Source organism: Bos taurus, chromosome 23 (genome assembly GCF_002263795.3).
Source record: "Bos taurus isolate L1 Dominette 01449 registration number 42190680 breed Hereford chromosome 23, ARS-UCD2.0, whole genome shotgun sequence".
Taxonomy (NCBI): Eukaryota; Metazoa; Chordata; class Mammalia; order Artiodactyla; family Bovidae; genus Bos; species Bos taurus.
This window is the reverse complement of record NC_037350.1, coordinates 26,843,686-26,864,810: the sequence shown is the minus strand read 5'-3', so window position 1 is coordinate 26,864,810 and position 21,125 is coordinate 26,843,686. Positions and strand designations below refer to the sequence as shown.

Here is a 21,125-nt window from a genome sequence, read left to right as displayed (position 1 = left end):
AGCCTCTTGATGAAAGTGAAAGAGGAGAGTGAAAAAGTTGGCTTAAAGCTCAATGTTCAGAAAACGAAGATCATGGCATCTGGTCCTATCACTTCATGGGAAATAGATGGGGAAACAGTGGAAACAGTGTCAGATTTTATGTGTTTGGGCTCCAAAATCACTGTAGATGGTGACTGCAGCCATGAAATTAAAAGATGCTTACTTTTGGAAGGAAAGTTATGACCAACGTAGATAGCATGTTGAAAAGCAGAGACTTAAAGGTCCATCTAGTCAAGGCTATGGTTTTTCCTGTGGTCATGTATGGATGTGAGAGTTGGACTGTGAAGAAGGCTGAGCGCCGAAGAGTTGATGCTTTTGAAGTGTGGTGTTGGAGAAGGCTCTTGAGGGTCCCTTGGACTGCAAGGAGATCCATCCAGTCCATTTTGAAGGAGATCAGCCCTGGGATTTCTTTGGAAGGAATGATGCTACAGTTGAAACTCCAGTACTTTGGCCACCTCATGTGAAGAGTTGACTGATTGGAAAAGACTCTGATGCTGGGAGGGATTAGGGGTAGGAGGAGAAGGGGACGACAGAGGATGAGATGGCTGGATGGCATCACTGACTTGATGGACGTGAGTCTGAGTGAACTCCGGGGGTTGGTGATGGACAGGGAGGCCTGGCGTGCTGTGATTCATGGGGTCACAAAGAGTCAGACAGGATTAGCGACTGAACTGAACTGAACCATACATGACCACAGGAAAAACCATAGCCTTGACTAGACAGAACTTTGTTGGCAAAGTAATGTCTCTGCTTTTCAACATGCTATCTAGGTTGGTCATAACTTTCCTTCCAAAATTAAGCGTCTTTTATAATAAAATAATTTTGCAACAATAATTTTATTTTGGGAATAGTTTACAGAAATTGATTTTTAGTTTTTTTTTTTTTAGTTTTGGTTTCTGATTATTTGCACTTAATAAAACTGGTATAAATTAGTGGTCAATAGAAGGACTTCCAAATTAGCTTTGAAAGCCTATGCTTTCTTATTTTATCATTTACTTCAGAAAGTAAAAAAAATGATACTTTTCCATTTTCATTATCTAGAATTTTCAGCAAACAAATCTTTTACAAACAGAAAATAAATGGAAAGATTGATGTAGATGACTGATTTGTGTATTTGGGGGAAATATAATCTTTAGCACTGAGTCAATGGTGGAAAACAAATGCTGTGATTATACCATATAATCAAAGCAAAGTGTTAGAAGACTGTACTTTAAGCACTAATTTTATCTCTTTCTATAATGTGACTGGGCTATACTGAAGTCACTTATAAAGCTTTCGTATAAATTTCAAGAGATTAGCTCATTTATAGAAATTGACATTTTGTTAAAAAGTATTTGGGAGTCCTTGTGATTTATAGGTTTCAAGGTGTTTGCACTGTGCACACTGTCCCTTGTCCTACTTTTGGAGGAAAGCTCCCTGGCAGTGTTAATCCACTGTGTGGTCTTTCCCACATCTCTCCTGTGTTCACTAGACTAAAATATCTATTAATACTCACCTCTGCCTCTCAAGTTATAACCTTCCTAAATTTAGATGTCTTTTAGGATATACTTCTTAACTTAAAAAAGGGGAGAATAATGTAATCTTGTATACATGACTGTGAGGAAAAACTCATCCTTCCAAAGCAAATAGGGTAGAAAAGGAATAGAACAGAGATGTTATGTGGAAATGAAGAGAGATCAAAATTGAAAAAGCCTATCTTGAGGAAAACTGACAGGTCAGAACTTTACTCAAATGTGACACATATCTTGATGCTAAAATTCTGTTCACAGAAGGGCCTTGCCTTCTTGATATAGATAGAAATATGAAAGAGGTAATAATGGCATGAACTGAATTGCAAATGACACTAGGTAACTGAGTTGGAAGTTAAGATACGGACATAAAATCATGTAAAAACATGTCGCTGTTTGAGATATGGCAGGTGATCACCTGAAGTATCAACATTAAGAGTTTCAAAGATGCAGGAAATAGATAAGAATAGCAAAGTACACAACGGAAAACTTATTGGTACTTGCCTCTTTTCTGTTTTCTCTTCCCTGAAAAGCAAAAGGAAGAAACAAAAATTCATTCCAAATAAAAGCATATTGTAGCGAAGAAAGAACAAAAATTGGGATTCTTTTCATAGTTTACTCCGTGGTACAACTTGACCCATATTTGTGAAAACTAGAGCCATAAGGTTGCAAAGGATACCTCATCAGTCAGAGACAGTGTCATTTTACATCATTCCACCCCTTAGTGCAAAAGAAACTAAATTAGGAAATGAAACCATTAAGGGGAGTTAGGGTGGGAATTGTTTTGGGATCTACAATATCAGCCATTCTTCTTCCATTGGGACATTCTTTTTCACTTTAAAATGGAAATGTACACACATGCACAAGACAGGTACTTATTAAATAGTGAGGAAGAATACAGAGAAGGCATGTATTTGTGCCAAACTGAATTTGTGGCCATAGTCGTGTGAGATTTACTATATTCATTGTTGTTGTTGTTCAGTTGGTAAGTCATGTCTGACTCTGCAATCCCATGAACGCCAGGCTTCTCTGTCCATCACTATCTCCTGGAGTTTGCTCAAACTCAAGTCCATTGAATCAGTGATGCCATGCAACCATCTCATCCTCTGTTGCCCCCTTCTCCTCTTGCCCTCAATTTTCCCCAGCATCACAGTCTCTTCCAGTGAGTCAGCTCTTCACATCAGGTGGCCAAAGTACTGAAGCTTCAGCTTCAGAATCAGTCCTTCCAGTGAATATTTAGGATTGATTTCCTTTTGAATTGGCTGGTTTGATCTCCTTGCAGACCAAGGGACTCTCCACAGTCTTCTCCAGCACCACAGTTTGAAAGCGTCATTTCTTTGGTGCTCAGCTTTCTTTATGGTCCAGTTCTCACATCCATACATGAGTACTGGAAAAATCATAACCTTGACTATATAGACCTTTGTCAGTACACTGATGCCTCTGCTTTTTAATACACTGTTTAGGTTTGTCATAGCTAATCTATATTAGCTATATTCATTAAAGTCGTATATTTCTAAGATACATTCCTCCAAAGCGAGAATGTAATTTGAATTGTTATAAGAAAGGAAGGATATTAAAGTTTGAATGAATCTATTAGGTTTTCTTTTGAAATCTTGCAAGACAATAGTGCTTGTGTCCTTCACTTAATGTTTTCAGTATGGAGAGATATTTTTTAACCTCATTTAAGATACACAATTCTTCCAAAAATATTTAATGGGATTTGTGGCTGTTTTGATAATTATGTAAATAAATTGCAAAAGAATAAAGAACAATTAGTAAGGTTGGATTTTGTTAAAAATAAAACAGGAAACCCTCAGTAATATATTTAGATACCTGGGAACACTTTGTTCCTATGTTCAAGTACAGTGGAAGAGGGATGTCCAAGTTCACACTTGACCAATGAATAATATCATATACCATTTAGATTTTGAAAGGGCAATGAATAGAGAAGATTAACCCAGAATTTTTGGTGTCTTCTCTCATCATTTATATTTTAAAAGAAGTATTGATTGTGTCATAAGTATCCTCAAACTTGAAATAGCTGACAAAGAACACCAGCTATGTATGGTACTATGTATGGATGGTTTCCAACAGTATATATCTGAATAGAAACCTTCTCAGCCTCATGCCTTTTATGCTACCAGCTTCCTAATTAAACCACGAGAAGTCCTTGCATGAGAGAAGAAACCAGTCTTTAAAGGGATGGCATGGTATAAAGTGAAAATAGAAGGAATGGAAAAGTAGAGAAGGTAGAGAAACAGAAGTGATCAGAATTAAAATGGGAGAAATTAAACACCAAAATATTGGGGTGGAACTAGTATACCTGAGGAGGAGGCAAGCCAACACAAGACATTCAGACAAGAAGTCAGGCAATATTAAATGATGAACCAGTCATTTTAAAGGGGATCAATTGTAATGAGAGCAGAAATTTTACCTAGTTCTTTCCAAGGTTCTTCTTCTAAAAAAAAAAAAAAATAAAGGAAAGATAAATGTTAGCTTCATGAGACAGAACTACAATAAGAAAGAAAATTTACTGAAAAGTTCGTATCTAAAATGAACCCTATCCAGTTTCAGCTAAACACACACACACACACACACACACAAATTGGTTCAGAAGTCAATATTGCCCAGAGATATTCTATAGTAAATGAAAAAAGGGGAAATGCAATCAATTTAATTAATTGACAAACTTTTCAGAAATATTCCGGTCGTTAATTTGTAAAAATTATTCTTGATCCCTTTGGCAATATTTAGGCTCCTGTTGTCCTGTTAGTTGGTGATGGACAGGGAGGTGTGGTGTGCTATAGTCCATGGGGTTGCAGAGTCGGACACGACTGAGCAACTGAACTGAACTGAACTGAACTGTCCTGTTTGCTAGCTTTAGTATAGTCATTGACTGTTTTTACATGTATAAATAAATTCTCATGATTGCGGTAGCTACATTGTATAAAGTTGCCACAAACACTGTATAAGGGAATACTGAAACACTTTTGGTATAGGTAATACATTGTCAGGTTTCTGGGTGCCTCTTTTCACAATGTTACTGCCAGCGATTAATTTGCAACCTTGTTGCATTTGAGTTTCTCTTTTAACTCATGGGTAAATGAAATTATCTGAAGGCAATCACATGGGTGCTGAATCCAGGAGAGAGAAAGAAATGGGTTCTCTGAGAGAGATTTTGTTTCTCACCAACCATGCTTTTACTGTGCCTCCTCCTCTCTGAGAGAAAATATCTAAACACACATATATGAACATTATAAAGAAGCTGCCACAAAGCTCTTCTTCTAATAGTTTTTTTCTGCAACATTTTTGTCACATCCATTCCATAATTAAAGAGGTAGATTTCTAAAATCTATTCCATTGAAAACATCACTACAATTTAAAGAACATCTTTGATATCTAGAGATATGAAGATTTAAATAATTCTTGTGTTATGATACTGAAAAGTGGTTCAGAAGCATCTTAGAACTAGCCTTACACTTTTGAGGCATGTTATCAATGAGATTTCCTAGAGTAACAAAATGTATATATACATACACACACACACACACACACACACACACACACACACAGAAACAGCAAGGACCTAACAGAAGCAGAGACATCACTTTGCCGACCAAGGTCTGTACAAGGTCTGTTGGCTGTCCTAGTAGTCATGTATGGATGTGAGAGTTGGACTATAAAGAAGGCTGAAAGTGTTACTCATTCAGTCATGTCCAATTCTTTGTGACCCATGGACTGAAGTCTGCCAGGCTCCTATATCCATGTAATTCTCCAGGCAAGAATACTGGGGTGGGTTGTTATTCCATTCTCCAGGGGATCTTCCTGACACAGGGATCAATCCCAAGGCCTCCTGCATTGCAGGAAGATTCTTTACTGTCTGAGCCACCAGTAGGCTCTCCTAAAGAAGGCTGAGTGCTGAAGAATTGATGCTTTCAAACTGTGGTTCTGGAGAAGATTATTGAGAGTCTCTTGGACTACAAGGAGATCAAACCGGTCAATCCTAAAGGAAATCAACCCTGAATGTTCATTGGACAGACTGCTGCTGAAGGTGAAGCTCCAATAATTTGGCAACGTGATGCAAAGAGCCGACTCATTGGAAAAGATCCTAATGCTGGGAAAGATTGAAGGCAGGAGGAGAAGGAGACAACAGAGGATGAGATCATTGGTTGGCATCACTGACTCACTGGACATGAGTTTGAGCAAACTCTGGGAGATGGTGAAGGACAGGGAAGCCTGGCATGCTGAAGACCATGAGATCACAAAGTGTTGGACATAAGTTAGAGAGTGAACAACAAGTTAAGGCAACTTGACCTTAACATTTTACATTACTACTTTTTAATCTCCTTTGGGGTTGAGAAGACTGGTCAAAACAATTTTTAAAATTGCTTGTGTCATATTTGGGTTTGTAGTTCATAAGATTTGGAAGAGCAAATCAATACATTTTTGCCATTCTGATTTAAACTAAAAAGTATAAGTGAGATCATGTGTTATATTTATGTTTCTGGCTTATTTCCACTTAGTAAAATGTCATCTAGGTTTATACATGTTATTGTAAATGACAATTTCTTTCTTAATATTCTACAATATTCTATATTACAATAGAATACAATAACATTCTATAATATTCTGTATATCTATTCTTGATATATACATTCCATATATTTATGTGTTTTTCTATTGCTGAGCATAGAACTTGTTTTCATATCTTGGCTTTTGTGAATAATGCTGCAGTGAACACAGGAGTGCAGATATCTCTTTGAGACACTGATTTTATTTGCTTTGGATTTATATCCAGAGGTAAGATTGCTGGATCATATGGTAATTTTAGTTATAATTTTTGAAAGAAATTACATTTCATTTTCTACAATAACTGTATCAGTTTACATTCTTAGCAACAGTGTTCCTTTTTCTCCACATCCTTGCCAAACTTTTCATTTTTTTCTTTTTGAATTTTTTGTCTTTTTGATAAAGCTGTTCAGCAGCTATGATGGTGTTAGTTGCTCAGTGGTGTCTGACTCTGCGATCCCATGGACTGTAGCCCACCAGGCTCCTCTGTCCTTGGATTTCTCCAAGCAAGAATACTGTAGTGGGTAGCCATTTCCTTCTGCAGGATTCTTCCCAACCCAGGGACTGAACTTGGGTCTCACACATTGCGAGCAGGTTCCGTACTGTCTGAGTCACCAGGGAAGCCCCTTCAGCAGCTATCAGGTGATAGTTTATTGTGGTTTTCATTTGCATTTCCCTGAAGCTGAGTGACAAAGAATTGATGATTTTGAACTGTGGTGTTGGAGTAGACTCTTAAGAGTCCCTTGAACTGCAAGGAGATCCAACCAGTCCATCCCAAAGGATATCAGTCTTGAATATTCATTGGAAGGACTGATGTTGAAGCTGAAACTCCAATACTTTGGCCACCTGATGCGAAGAACTGACTCATTGGAAAAGACCCTGATGCTGGGAAAGATTGAAGGTGGGAGAAGGGGATGAGATGGTTGGTTGGCATCACTCACTCAACAGACATGAGTCTGAGTGAACTCCGAGAGTTGGTGATGGACAGGGAGGCCTGGCGTGCTGCAGTCCGTGGGGTTGCAAAGATTTGGACATGACTGAGTGACTGAACTGAACTAAACTGATGAGTAGTGATTTGGAACATTTTAAAAAATTTGTTTTACAAACCTATTGGCCATTTGTATATCTTTTTGGAGAAATGTTTATTCAAATTTTTTGTCCATTTTTAATTGACTTATTTGGTTTTTGCTGTTTTGAGTAAAATGGTTTTTTGGTTTTTGCCATTTTGAGTTATTTGGTTTTTGCTATTGAGTTGAATTCTTTATATAGTTTGGATATTAACCCTTTCAGATACATGGTTTGTGAATATTTTCTTCTATTCTCTAGGTTGTCTCTTTACTTTGTTGGTCATTTCCCTTGCTGTGCAGAAGCTTTTGGTGAAATCCCATTGGTATGTTTTCAAAAAATTTTTATTGCCTGTGCTGTTGGAGTCATATAAAAAATATGCCCAGACTAATGTCAAAGAGATTTTTCTCCAGGTTTTCTTCTAATAGTTTTAAGTCTGAAATTCAAGTCTTTAATCCATTTTAAGTTGTTTTTGTATAAGTTTGAAAGAAAATTTCCATTTATTCTTCTATTTTATGTTATTGATGTCACAATTTACCTGTTTTTGCATTGCATATCTATTAACAAATTATTATTTTTAATTCATTTTTAATTGGAGGCTAATTGCATCACAATATTGTGTTGGTTTCTGCTGTACAACAATGTGAATCAGCTATAAGTATACACATATCCCCTGCCTCTTGAGCCTCCCTCCTAGCCCCTATCCCACCCCTCTAGTGCATCACAGAGCACAGGGCTGAGCTCCCTGTATTATACAGCAGTTTCCCACTAGCTATCTGTTTCTTTATTTGTTTTAAACAGTTTTGTCTTTTAACTTTTTTAAAACTAGAGTTAAAATTTATTTATGTACCATTTATGTAAAAGTGATTTATGTACCATTGCAGTATCACAGTACTCTGAATTTGATTGCATAACTTCACCAGTGAGCTTCATATTTTCAAATGTTATGTTACTAATTAATATCTTTTCATTTCAACTTGAAAAACTTCATTTAACATTTCTTGTAAAGCAGGTTTAGTGGTTATGAGTCAGCTTTTTGGTCTGCAAACTCTTTCTTTCTTTTTCATTTTTGGAGTTTAGTTTTGGAGATATAATATACTTGGTGGGCAGTTATTTTTCTTTCAGTAATTTGAGTATATCATCCAAGTCTCTTCTGACCTACAAAGTTTCTTCTGAGAAATCCATTGATAGCTTTATGAGGGTATTCTTGCATATGGGTTTCTCTCTTCTCTTGATTCTTTCAGAATTCTCTATTTTCTTTGTACTTTTACTATGAAATATTTAAGAAAAATTAATGCCACCTGATGTGAAAAGCTGACTCATTTGAAAAGACCCTGATGCTGGGAAAGATTGAGGGTGGGAGGAGAAGGGGACGACAGAGGATGAGATGGTTGGATGGGATCACCAACTCAATGGACATGGGTTTGGGTAGACTCTGGCAGTTGGTGATGGACAGGGAGGCCTGGTGTGCTGTGGTTCATAGGTTCGCAAAGAGTTGGACACAACTGAGCGACTGAACTGAACTGAACTGAATGCCAAACTTTCTCAAATTCTTTCAAAAAAGAAGGGGAGAGGAAACTTTCAAGCTCATTTTATGAGGCCAGCATCATCCTAATGCCAAAACCACAGAAGAAAAGAAATCTAATACAAAAACCACAAGAAAAGTAATTTATAAGCCAATATACCAGCCACAAAAAAGACAAATACTGCATGATTCCACGTAAATCTAGTAGCTACAACAGTCAAATTCATAGAATAAAAATGTGAAGTGAGGATTGTCAAGGGTCAGGTTGATGGTCAAATAGGAAATTATTAATGAATGGGCTTGAAGTTTCATTTAAGCAAGAGAAGTAAATTCTAGAGATTTTCTGTACAGCATTGTATCTATAATAAACAACATTGCATTGTACAGATAAACTTTTATTATATCTCACATAAGTGTTCTTAGCACAATACAATGAAATTATTGAATTATAGTTTGTTCAAATTTCCCATGGCCATTTTCTTTCTACAGGGAAACCTTCACTCAAAAATTTTCATCAGCTTAATACTCAATATTGCTACTCTGAACCCGTGTCTTCAAAAAAATAGAGATGAAAAGTGAGAGTTCATTCCTCCCATATTTGTCAACTAATACTTTTTTCCATTTCCTCAGTTTTTACTTTTTACTGATGTTACTCACTGAGAAAAAAAGATTATTTATTGCCTAATATTCCTTCTAATAGAAGGTAATTAATTCTACACATCTGCAATAAGAGGTAAAATAAACTTTACTTAATTTGTATAGTGATTTTAAAAGCAAATTCTCTGAGATTTTAGACAAAGTGCATATTTCCTCCACTTAAAAATTCCAGAAATTCAGAAGTGTATAATTAATGGAATTCATTATCAAATATGGTTCATGTATGTATATTTTTTAATAGAGAACAACTTGTAGCATGAATAATTTAAATGCAATAGTGTTTAAGTGCAAATGGAAACAACTTTGTTGACTTCATTTGGAGTGAGAAAAAGTAAGGCACAATGATGTAAATTTAAGTTATACAGCATATAAGGAACATGTTTGTTTCAAGGACAGTAAAACAACAAGGAACAAGGCAACATGGACAGAAGATCCAAAGACTATGTGCACAGTGTAAAATGGCTAATGGAACTTACCATTTTCTACTACTACTGCATCTGAAAAACAGAGAGAAATATTAATTTATTTAGTTGATTATTCAATCCGAATAATCATAGGTTGTTGTCAGTGTCATATTTTCTGAAAAATATATAGATGGGATTTTACTCAAACCCAGAGTCAGGGAGCTAATTGAAAATGGCCTTCTCTGATGGCTTTTATAGATATTTTCTTGGGAATGATTATGGGAAAACGAATAAACTTTAGAGAGGAAATATGCACTCCTCTCTCAGGATAGTTGAAAGAATATAATGTGCCCAGATAGGGACATATCAACTTAGAATTAAACAGATTGTAAAGGAGAAAATTTTGGAGCTTTTATCCAGAAAATGACCCTGATGATCGTGGCAGTGTATCCTTTAATCTGTTTTTCAACAACCTGATCATGAAGATACAGAATACTTCTTCAGAAGTATTCTTCAGAAGTATCTTCAGAAGTGAAGATAATAAGCAAAAGGAAAGAGAATGAAGGAAGGGAAGAGAAAGGGAGAAGGGGAAAGAATGAAACAGAACTTGGAGTAGACCTGAAAGGAGAAACCTAGTATGACATGTGGGAAACGAAGTAGGAGTAAGAGAAAGTAAAAGCAAAAGAAACAAAAGGAGAGAGTGGAAACAAGGGGAAAAAATCTCTAACAGGCAAAGTAGCAGAGTGCTTGAAGAACAAACATTACCAGGTGTTTTCAAAAGTTGATCTGAAAAATAAAATGGAAAGTACCATGTTAATAATGTGGGAAACAAACAGATTAAAATCTTAAAATCTGCTTTCACAAGGGTAAAGGTAGCAAGTTGAGGGTGAAGAAGAAGAAATTAACAACCACTGATTTTTCTGTTTTCAGTAACATTAATTTCCACTGTGTTACAATAACATAGCCTTATATTCCACCACGGATGGATTAGTAAGTACTGCTGCTGCTGGTAAGTCACTTCAGTCGTGTCCGACTCTGAGTAACCCCATAGACGGCAGCCCACGAGGCTCCCCGCCCCTGGGATTCTCCAGGCAAAAACACTGAAGTGGGTTGCCATCTCCTTCTCCAATGCACGAAAGTGAAAAGTGAAAGTGAAGTCGCTGGGTCTTGTCCGACTCTTAGCGACCCCATGGACTGTGGCCCACCAGGCTTCTCCATCCATGGGATTTTCCAGGCAAGAGTACTGGAGTGGGGTGCCATGACTTTCTAAATCCCCAAATAGCCTCAGCTGTCTTATACTTCTTTCTTATTCCTTCTTACTCTATCATTTCTGCTTAACTTTTCCTTTGACATTATTTGTTCCCTTTCCTCAGTACTTTGAATCTTTTGCCATTTTCCATATAAAAACAGAAACTTGGTAATTTGTGTCTTCTGGGTTTTTTTTTTTTTTTAAATACTCACCAGTCTGGCTAGAGGTTGATCAGTTGCATTGTTATTTCAAAGAACAAACTTAATTTCATTAATTTTCTTTATTGTTTTTGTGCTTTTAATATCATTGATTTCTCATATTATATTTACTATTTATCTTTTCTGAATTGCTTTGGGTTTATTTTGCTCATTTCAAAACTTTCTTAATCTGTAGTATTGGATAATTCATTGAGATGTTCTTCATTTTGAATATAAGAATATAATTTACTAAGATGGTGGAGGAATAGGATGGGGAGACCACTTTCTCCCCTACAAATTCATCAAAAGAACATTTGAACACTGAGTAAATTCCACACAACAACTTCTGAATGCCGGCAGAGGACTTCAGGCACCCAGAAAAACAGCCCATTGTCTTCAAAAGGAAGTAGGAAAAAATATAAAAGATAAAAAGAGAGACAAAAGAGGTAGGGACAGAGCTCCATCCCAGGAAGGGAGTCTTAAAAAAGAAACAAGTTTCCAAACACCAGGAAAGACTCTCACTGCCGAGTCTATGGTGAGCCTTGGAACAACAGAGGGCAACATAACTGAGAGGAAAAATAAATAAATAATTAAAACCCACAGATTACGTGCCCAATGGTAACTCCCCCAGTGAAGAAGCAGCGCAGATGCCTGCATCCGCCACTAGCAAGCAGGGGCGGGGCAGCGAGGCACGGGCTGCATTGCTTAGAGTAAGGACCAGGCCTGAATGCCCCGAGGGCAATGTGAGGGAACCAACTTGGGATAGCAAACCAGACTGTGGGATAGCTACCATGTGAAAAGCCCTAACCTAAGACACTGCCAGGCCCGCTCACAGAACAAAGATCTGAGCAGAGCTAGCCAGCTACACACTGGCCCATCCTCCTCTGGTGACAGGCAGGCAAAGGCAGCCAGAGCCGGAAGGGGATAATCATGGCCCCAGAGAGGCATTATCTACCAAACTGCAAGCAGGCTTCGTTGCTAACCAAGACTTCTTGGGATTCTGGACAGTCAACATCTGCCTGAGAAGGTGCACTGGTTGCACACCCAGAAAACCAAGCAGCAGGGACGGGGCAGGCGATAAGTCGCAGTGACCACGTTCACCAAACACCTGGTCACCTGAGCCGCTCGGACCTGGGAAGAGCACAAAACGCAGGCACAACCGAGTCTCCACCTCTGAGGACTTCCCAGGTACCTGAACCTGAGTGGCTTAGATCTGGGAAGTTCATACAACCCAGGGCTGGCCTCAGACAGATCCTGGCAGAGCAACCTAGAGCCTAAGCAGTGTAGACAGGGAAAGCACACACGCCATTAAGTTCAGTTCAGTTCAGTCTCTCAGTCGTGTCCGACTCTTTGTGACCCCATGAATCGCAGCACGCCAGGCCTCCCTGTCCATCACCAACTCCTGGAGTTCACTCAGACTCATGTCTGTCGAGTCAGTGATGCCATCCAGCCATCTCATCTTCTGTCGTTCCCTTCTCCTCTTGCCCCAATCCTTCCTAGCATCAGAGTCTTTTCCAATGAGTCAACTCTTCGCATGAGGTGGCCAAAGTACTGGAGTTTCAGCTTTAGCATCATTCCTTCCAAAAAAATCCCAGGGCTGATTGCCTTCAGAATGGACTGGTTGGATCTCCTTGCAGTCCAAGGGACTCTCAAGAGTCTTCTCCAACACCACAGTTCAAAAGCATCAATTCTTTGGTGCTCAGCTTTCTTCACAGTCCACCTCTCACATCCATACATGACCACTGGAAAAACCATAGCCTTGACTAGATGGACCTTTGTTGGCAAAGTAATGTCTCTGCTTTTCAATATGCTATCTAGGTTGGTCATAACTTTTCTTCCAAGGAGTAAGAGTCTTTTAATTTCATGGCTGCAGTCACCATCTGCAGTGATTTTGGAGCCCCCCAAAATAAAGTCTGAAACTGTTTCCACTGTTTCCCCATCTATTTCCCATAAAGTGATGGGACCAGATGCTGTGAGCAGGAGCAAACCCAGTGTGGCCAAGACACTGTGAGCACAAGCCAGTATTACTTGTTTGCAGTGTTCCTCCCCACAGCACGGCTGAACAAGTGAGCCTAAAAACGTGTCCACCACCGCCCCCTTGTGTCAGGACGGAAATTAGACACTGAAGAGACCAGCAAACAGAAGAAGCTAAAACAGAGGGACCCTCTTGGAAGTGACAGGTGCAATAGATTAAACCCTGTAGTTAGTACCAACTACATAGGAAGGGGCCTATAGATTTTGAGAAATATAAGCCAGATGAAGGAACTATCCGAAAATGAACTGACCCCACACTGTCCACAACAACACCAGAGAAAGTCACAGATATATTTTTACTATTTTTATTATTCTTCTTTAACTTGAAAAAACAAATTTTCAATTTTAAGTCCCCCTATTACTCCTTTAATTTTAATTTTTATAACCTACTATTACTATGCCAAAAAAAGGGAGAGACCCTATTTTTTAAAGCAAACTTTATATATATATATTATAATTTTTGTGACTTTTTTTCCCTTTAAGATTGTGTTTTTGAAAATCCAACCTCTACTATAGATTTTAAATCTTTGCTTTTTGGTATTTGTTATCAATTTTGTACCTTTAAGAACCCAATCTTCAGTCCCATTTTTACTTGGGAATGAGATTATTGGCTTGACTGCTCTGTCCCTCTTTGACTCTCTTTTTTCTCCACCAGGTCACTTCTCTCTCCTCCCTCCCCCTTCTCTTCTCTACCCAACTCTGTGAATCTCTTTGTGTGTTCCAGACGGTGGAGAACACTTAGGGAACTGATTACTGGCTGGATCTGCCTCTCTCCTTTTGATTCCCACTTTTCTCCTCCTGGTCACCTCTGTCTCCTTCCTCCATCTTCTCTTCGCTGTATAACTCTGTGAACATCTCTGAGTGGTTCAGACTGTGGAGCGCACATAAGAAAGTGATTACTGGCTAGCTTGCTCTCTCCTCTTTTGATTCCACCTCACCTCATCCTGGTCACCTCTATCTCCTTCCTCCCTCTTCTCTTCTCCATGTAACTCTGTGAACCTCTCTGGGTGTTCCTCACTGTGGAGAAACTTTTCATCTTTAACCTAGACGTTTTATCAATGGTTCTGTATAGATGGAGAAATCTTGAGGCTACTGTAAGAATAAGACTGAAAACCAGAAGCAGGAGGTTTAAGTCCAAATCCTGAGAACACCAGAGAACTCCTGACTCCAGGGAACATTAATCGATAAGAACTCATCAAACGCCTGCATACCTACACCGACACCAAGGACCACCCAAAGGCCAACAAGTTCCAGAGCAAGACATACCATGCAAATTCTCCAGCAACACAGCAACATAGTCCTGAGCTTCAATATACAGGTTGCCCAAAGTCACTCCAAACCCATTGACATCTCATAACTCATTACTGGACATGTCATCGCACTCCAGAGAGAAGAAATCCAGCTCCACCAGCAGTACACTGATACAAGCTTCCCTAACCAGGGAACCTTGACAAGCCACCCGTACAACACCACCCACAGTGAGGAAACTTCACATTAAAGAGAACTCCACAAACTGCTGGAATACAGAAAGGACACCCCAAACACAGCAATATAAACAAGATGAAGAGACAGAGGAATACCCAGCAGGTAAAGGAACATGATAAATGCCCACCAAACCAAACAAAAGAGGAAGAGATAGGGATTCTACCTGATAAAGAATTCAGAATAATGATCATAAAAATGATCCAAAATCTTGAAAACAAAATGGAATCACAGATAAATAGCCTGGAGACAAGGATTGAGAAGATGCAAGAAAGATTTAACAAGGACCTAGAAGAAATAAAAAAGAGTCAATCAATAATGAATAATGCAACAAATGATATCAAAAACACTCTGGAGGGAACCAACAGTAGAATAATGGAGGCAGAAGATAGGATTAATGAGGTAGAAGATAGAATGGTAGAAATAAATGAATCAGAGAGGAAAAAGGAAAAATGAATTAAAAAAAATGAGGACAATCTCAGAGACCTCTGGAACAATGTTAAATGCCCCAACATTCGAATCATAGGAGTTCCAGAAGAAGAAGACAAAAAGAAAGACAATGAGAAAATCCTTGAGGAGATAATAGTTGAAAACTTCCCTAAAATGGGGAAGGAAATAATCACCCAAGTAGAAGAAACCCAGAGAGTCCCAAACAGGATAAACCCAAGGCAAAACACCCCAAGACACATATTAATCAAATTAACAAAGCTCAAACACAAAGAACAAATATTAAAAGCAGCAAGGGAAAAACAACAAATAACACACAAGGGGATTCCCATAAGGATAACAGCTGATCTTTCAATAGAAACTCTTCAAGCCAGGAGGGAATAGCAGGAAATACTTAAAGTGATGAAAGAAAATAACCTACAGCCCAGATTACTGTACCCAGCTAAGATTTCATTCAAATATGAAGGGGAAATCAAAAGCTTTACAGACTAGCAAAAGCTGAGAGAATTCAGTACCACCAAACCAGCTCTTCAAAAATGCTAAAGGATCTTCTCTAGACAGGAAACACAAAAAGGGTGTATAAATTCAAACCCAAAACAACAAAGTAAATGGCAATGGGATCATGCTTATCAATAATTATCTTAAATGTAAATGGGTTGAATGCCCCAACCAAAAGAAAAGACTGGCTAAATGGATACAAAAACAGGACTCCGATATATGCTGTCTACAAAAGACCCACCTCAAAACAAGAGACACATACAGACTGAGAGTGAAGGGCTGGAAAAACATATTCCACGCATATAGAGACCAAAAGAAAGCAGGAGTAGTAATACTCATATCAGATAAAATAGACTTTAAAACAAAGGCTGTGAAAAGAGACAAAGAAGGATACTACATAATGATCAAAGGATCAATCGAAGAAGAAGATATAATAATTATAAATATATATGCACCCAACACAGGAGCACCTCAATATGTAAGACAAATGCTAACAAGTATGAAAGGGGAAATTAACAATAACGTGATAATAGAGGTAGACTTTAATATCCCATGCACATCTATAGATAGGTCAACTAAATAGAAATTAACAAGGAAACACAAACTTTAAATGATACAATAGACCAGTTAGACCTAATTGATGTCTATAGGACATTTTACCCCAAAACTATGAATTTCACCTTTTTCTCAAGTGCACACAGAACCTTCTCCAGGGTAGATCACACCCTGGGCCATAAATCTAACCTTGGCAAATTCAAAGAATTTGAATTTAGAATGCTTCAAATCATTCCAAGCATCCTTTCTGACCACAATGCAGTAAGATTAGATCTCAATTACAGGAGAAAAACTATTAAAAATTCCAACATATGGAGGCTGAACAACACTCTGCTGAATAGCCAACAAATCACAGAAGAAATCAAAAAAGAAATCAAAATATGAATGAAACGAATGAAATGAATGAAAATGAAAACATAACAACCCAAAACCTGTGGGACACTGTAAAAGCAGTGCTAAGGGGAAGATTCATAGCAATACAGGCATACCTCAAGAAACAAGAAAAAAGTAAAATAAATAACCTAACTCTACACCTAAAGCAACAAGAAAAGGAAGAAATGAAGAACCCCAAGGTTAGTGGAAGGAAAGAAGTCTTAAAAATTGGGGCAGAAATAAATGCAAAAGAAACAAAAGAGACCATAGCAAAAATCAACAAAGCCAAAAGCTGGTTCTTTGAGAGGACAAATAAAATTGACAAACCATTAGCCAGACTCATGAAGAAACAAAGGGAGAAAAATCAAATCAATAAAATTATAAATTAAAATGGAGAGATCACAACAGACAACACAGAAATATAAAGGATCATAAGAGACTACTATCAGCAATTATATGCCATTAAAATGGACAACATGGAAGAAATGGACAAATTCTTAGAAAATACAACTTTCCAAAACTGAACCAGGAAGAAATAGAAATCTTAACAGCCCCATCACAAGCACGGAAGTTGAAACTGTAATCAGAAATCTTCCAGCAAACAAAAGCCCAGGTCCAGACGGCTTCACAGCTGAATTCTACCAAAATTTCGAGAAGAGCTAACACCTATCCTACTCAAACTCTTCCAGAAAATTGCAGTGGAAAGTAAACTTCAAAACTCCTTCTATGAGGCCACCATCACCCTAATACCAAAACATGACAAAGATGCCACAAAAAAAGAAAATTACACTCCAATATCACTGATGAACATAGATGTAAAAATCCTTAACAAAATTCTAGCAATCAGAATCCAACAACACATTGAAAAGATCATACATCAGGACTAAGTGGGCTTTATCCCATGGATGCAAGGATTCTTCAATATCCACAAATCAGTGTAATACACCACATTAACAAATTGAAAAATAAAAGCCATATGATTATCTCAATGGACACAGAGAAAGCCTTTGATAAAATTCAACATCCACTTATGATAAAAATTCTCCAGAAAGCAGGAATAGAAGGAACATACCTCAACATAATAAAAGCTATATATGACAAACCCACAGCAAACATTATCCTCAATGGTGAAAAATTGAAAGCATTTCCCCTAAAGTCAGGAACAAGACAAGAGTGCCCACTTTCACCACTACTATTCAACATGGTTTTGGAAGTTTTGGCCACAGCAATCAGAGCAGAAAAAGAAATAAAAGGAATCAAAATTGGAAAAGAAGAAGTAAAACTGTCACTGCAGATGACATGATCCTCTACATAGAAAACCCTAAAGACTCCATCAGAAAATTACTAGAGCTAATCAATGAATATAGTAAATTTTCAGCGTATAAAATTAACTCACAGAAATCCCTTGCATTCCTATACAATAATAATGAGAACATAGAGAAATTAAGGAAACAATTCCACTCACCATTGCAACGAAAAGAATAAAATACTTAGGAATATATCTACCTAAAGAAACAAAAGACCTATATATAGAAAACTATAAAACACTGGTGAAAGAAATCAAAGAGGACACTAATGGATGGAGAAATATACCGATATACCGTGTTCATTGATCGGAAGAATCAATATAGTGAAAATGAGTATACTACCCAAAGCAATCTGTAGATTCAATGCAATCCCTATCAAGCTACCAACGGTATTTTTCACAGAGCTAGAACAAATAATTTCACAATTTGTATGGAAATACAAAAAACCTCGAATAGCCAAAGCAATCTTGAGAAAGAAGAATGGAACTGGAGGAATTGACCTGCCTGACTTCAGACTCTACTACAAAGCCACAGTTATCAAGACAGTATGGTACTGGCACAAAGACAGAAATATAGATCAATGGAACAAAATAGAAAGCCCAGAGATAAACCCACGCACCTATGGACACCTTATCTTTGACAAAGGAGGCAAGAATATACAATGGAGAAAAGAAAATCTCTTTAATAAGTGGTGCTGGCAAAACTGGTCAACCACTTGTAAAAGAATGAAACTAGAACACTTTCTAACACAATACACAAAAATAAACTCAAAATGGATTAAAGATCTAAATGTAAAACTAGAAACTATAAAACTCCTAGAGGAAAACATGGGCAAAACACTCTCCGACATAAATCACAGCAGGATCCTCTATGACCCACCTCCCAGAATATTGGAAATAAAAGCAAAAATAAACAAATGGGACCTAATTAAACTTAAAAGCTTTTGCACAATGAAGGAAACTATGAGCAAAGTGTAAAGACAGCCTTCAGAATGGGAGAAAATAATAGCAAACAAAGCAACTGACAAAGAATTAATCTCAAAAATACACAAGCAGCTTCTGTAGCTCAATTCGAGAAAAACAGACGAGTCAATCAAAAAATGCACCAAAGAACTAAACAGATATTTCTCCAAAGAAGACATACAGATGGCTAACAAACACATGAAAAGATGCTCAACATCACTCATTAGCAGAGAAATGCAAATCAAAACCACAATGAGGCACCATCTCATGCCAGTCAGAATGGCTGCTATCAAAATGTCTGCAAGCAATAAATGCTGGAGAGGGTGTGGAGAAAAGGGAACCCTCTTACACTGTTGGTGGGAATGCAAACTAGTACAGCTACTATGGAGAACAGTGTGGAGATTCCTTAAAAAACTGGAAATAGAACTGCCATATGACCCAGCAATCCCACTGCTGGGCATACACACCGAGGAAACAAGAATTAAAAGATAACGTGTACCCCAATGTTCATCACAGTACTGTTTACAATAACCAGGACGTGGAAGCAACCTAGATGTCCATCAGCAGATTAATGGATAAGAAAGCTATGGTACTTATACACAATAGAATATTCAGTTCAGTTCAGTCACTCAGTCGTGTCCGACTCTTTGTGACCCCATGGATTGCAGCATGCCAGGCTTCCCTGTCCATCACCAACTCCCGGAGTTCACTCAAACTCACGTCCATCGAGTCCGTAATGCCATCTAGCCGTCTCATCCTCTGTCGTCCCCTTCTCCTCCTGCCCCCAGTCCCTCCCAGCATCAGAGTCTTTTCCAATCAGTCAACTCTTTACATGAGGTGGCCAAAGTACTGGAGTTTCAGCTTTAGCATCATTCCTTCCAAAGAAATCCCAGGGCTCATATCCTTCAGAATGGACTGGTTGGATCTCCTTGCAGTCCAAGGGACCCTCAAGAGTCTTCTCCAACACCACAGTTCAAAAGCATCAATTCTTCGGCGCTCAGCTTTCTTCACGGTCCAACTCTCACATCCATACATGACCACTGGAAAAACCATAGCCTTGACTAGACGAACCTTTGTTGGCAAAGTAATGTCTCTGCTTTTCAATATCCTATCCAAGTTGGTCATAACTTTCCTTCCAAGGAGTAAGCGTCTTTTAATTTCTTGGCTGCAGTCACCATCTACAGTGATTTTGGAGCCCCCCAAAATAAAGTCTGATACTTTTCCCACTGTTTCCCCATCTATTTCCCATGAAGTGATGGGACCAGATGCCATGATCTTCGTTTTCTGAATGTTGAGCTTTAAGCCAACTTTTTCACTCTCCTCTTTCACTTTCATCAAGAGGCTTTTTAGTTCCTCTTCACTTTCTGCCATAAGAATGGTGTCATCTGCATATCTGAGGTTATTGATATTTCTCCAGGCAATCTTGATTCCAGCTTGTGCTTCTTCCAGCCCAGCGTTTCTCATGATGTACTCTGAATAGAAGTTAAATAAGCAGGGTGACAGTATACAGACTTGACGTACTCTTTTTCCTATTTACTCAACCATTAAAAGAATACATTTGAATCAGTTCTGATGAGGTGCATGAAACTGGAGCCTATTGTACAGAGTGAAGTAAGTCAAAAAGAAAAACACCAATACAGTATAATAACACATGAATATGGAATTTAGAAAGATGGCAATGATGACCCTACATGCGAAACAGCAAAAGAGACACAGATATATAGAACAGTCTTTCGCACTCTGTGGGAGAAGGCGAGGGTGGGATGATTTGAAAGAATAGCACTGAGACCTGTATATTATCATATGTGAAACAGGTCACCAGTCCAGTTTTGGTGCATGAGACAGGGTGCTCTGGGTTGGTGCACTGGGATGACCTTGAGGGATGGGATGGGGAATGCAGTGGGAGGGGGGTTCAGGATAGGGAACATATGAACACCCATGACTGATTCATGTCAATGTATGGCAAAACCTACTACAATATTGTAAGGTAATTAGCCTCCAATTAAAATAAATAAGTTAAAAAAGAAAGAAAAAAAAAAAAGAAAAAAGAAAATAACTAGGCCATATCTGGCAAAATATTTACATACATTGGATCACTTGAGGGTGTGGTCAAGAGAAGTAGACTAGCAAGTCTTACGTTTACTCCTGATATCAGTGATAGACAAAGTGTGTAAATCAAAAGGAAAAGTTTTCTCTCTCACCAGGTTGGAAGTCTGAAGTCTTCCCTTAAAACAGGAACAATATCAAGTACAAAA

General features: G+C 38.1%; 1 protein-coding gene across 1 annotated transcript in view; it reads right to left on the bottom strand.

Annotated features, from left to right (window-relative positions):
- Positions 1–21,125, bottom strand: part of LOC100847986 (butyrophilin subfamily 1 member A1-like) — a 72,325-nt gene that overhangs the window by 25,624 nt on the left and 25,576 nt on the right. Inside the window, exons 7-10 of the mRNA XM_024983890.2 lie at positions 10,533–10,553; positions 9,840–9,860; positions 3,982–4,005; positions 2,052–2,072 (exon numbers count right to left, since the gene is read on the bottom strand). The gene's annotated coding sequence lies outside the window, so the exon portion shown is untranslated. The remainder of the gene's footprint in view (positions 1–2,051; positions 2,073–3,981; positions 4,006–9,839; positions 9,861–10,532; positions 10,554–21,125) is intronic.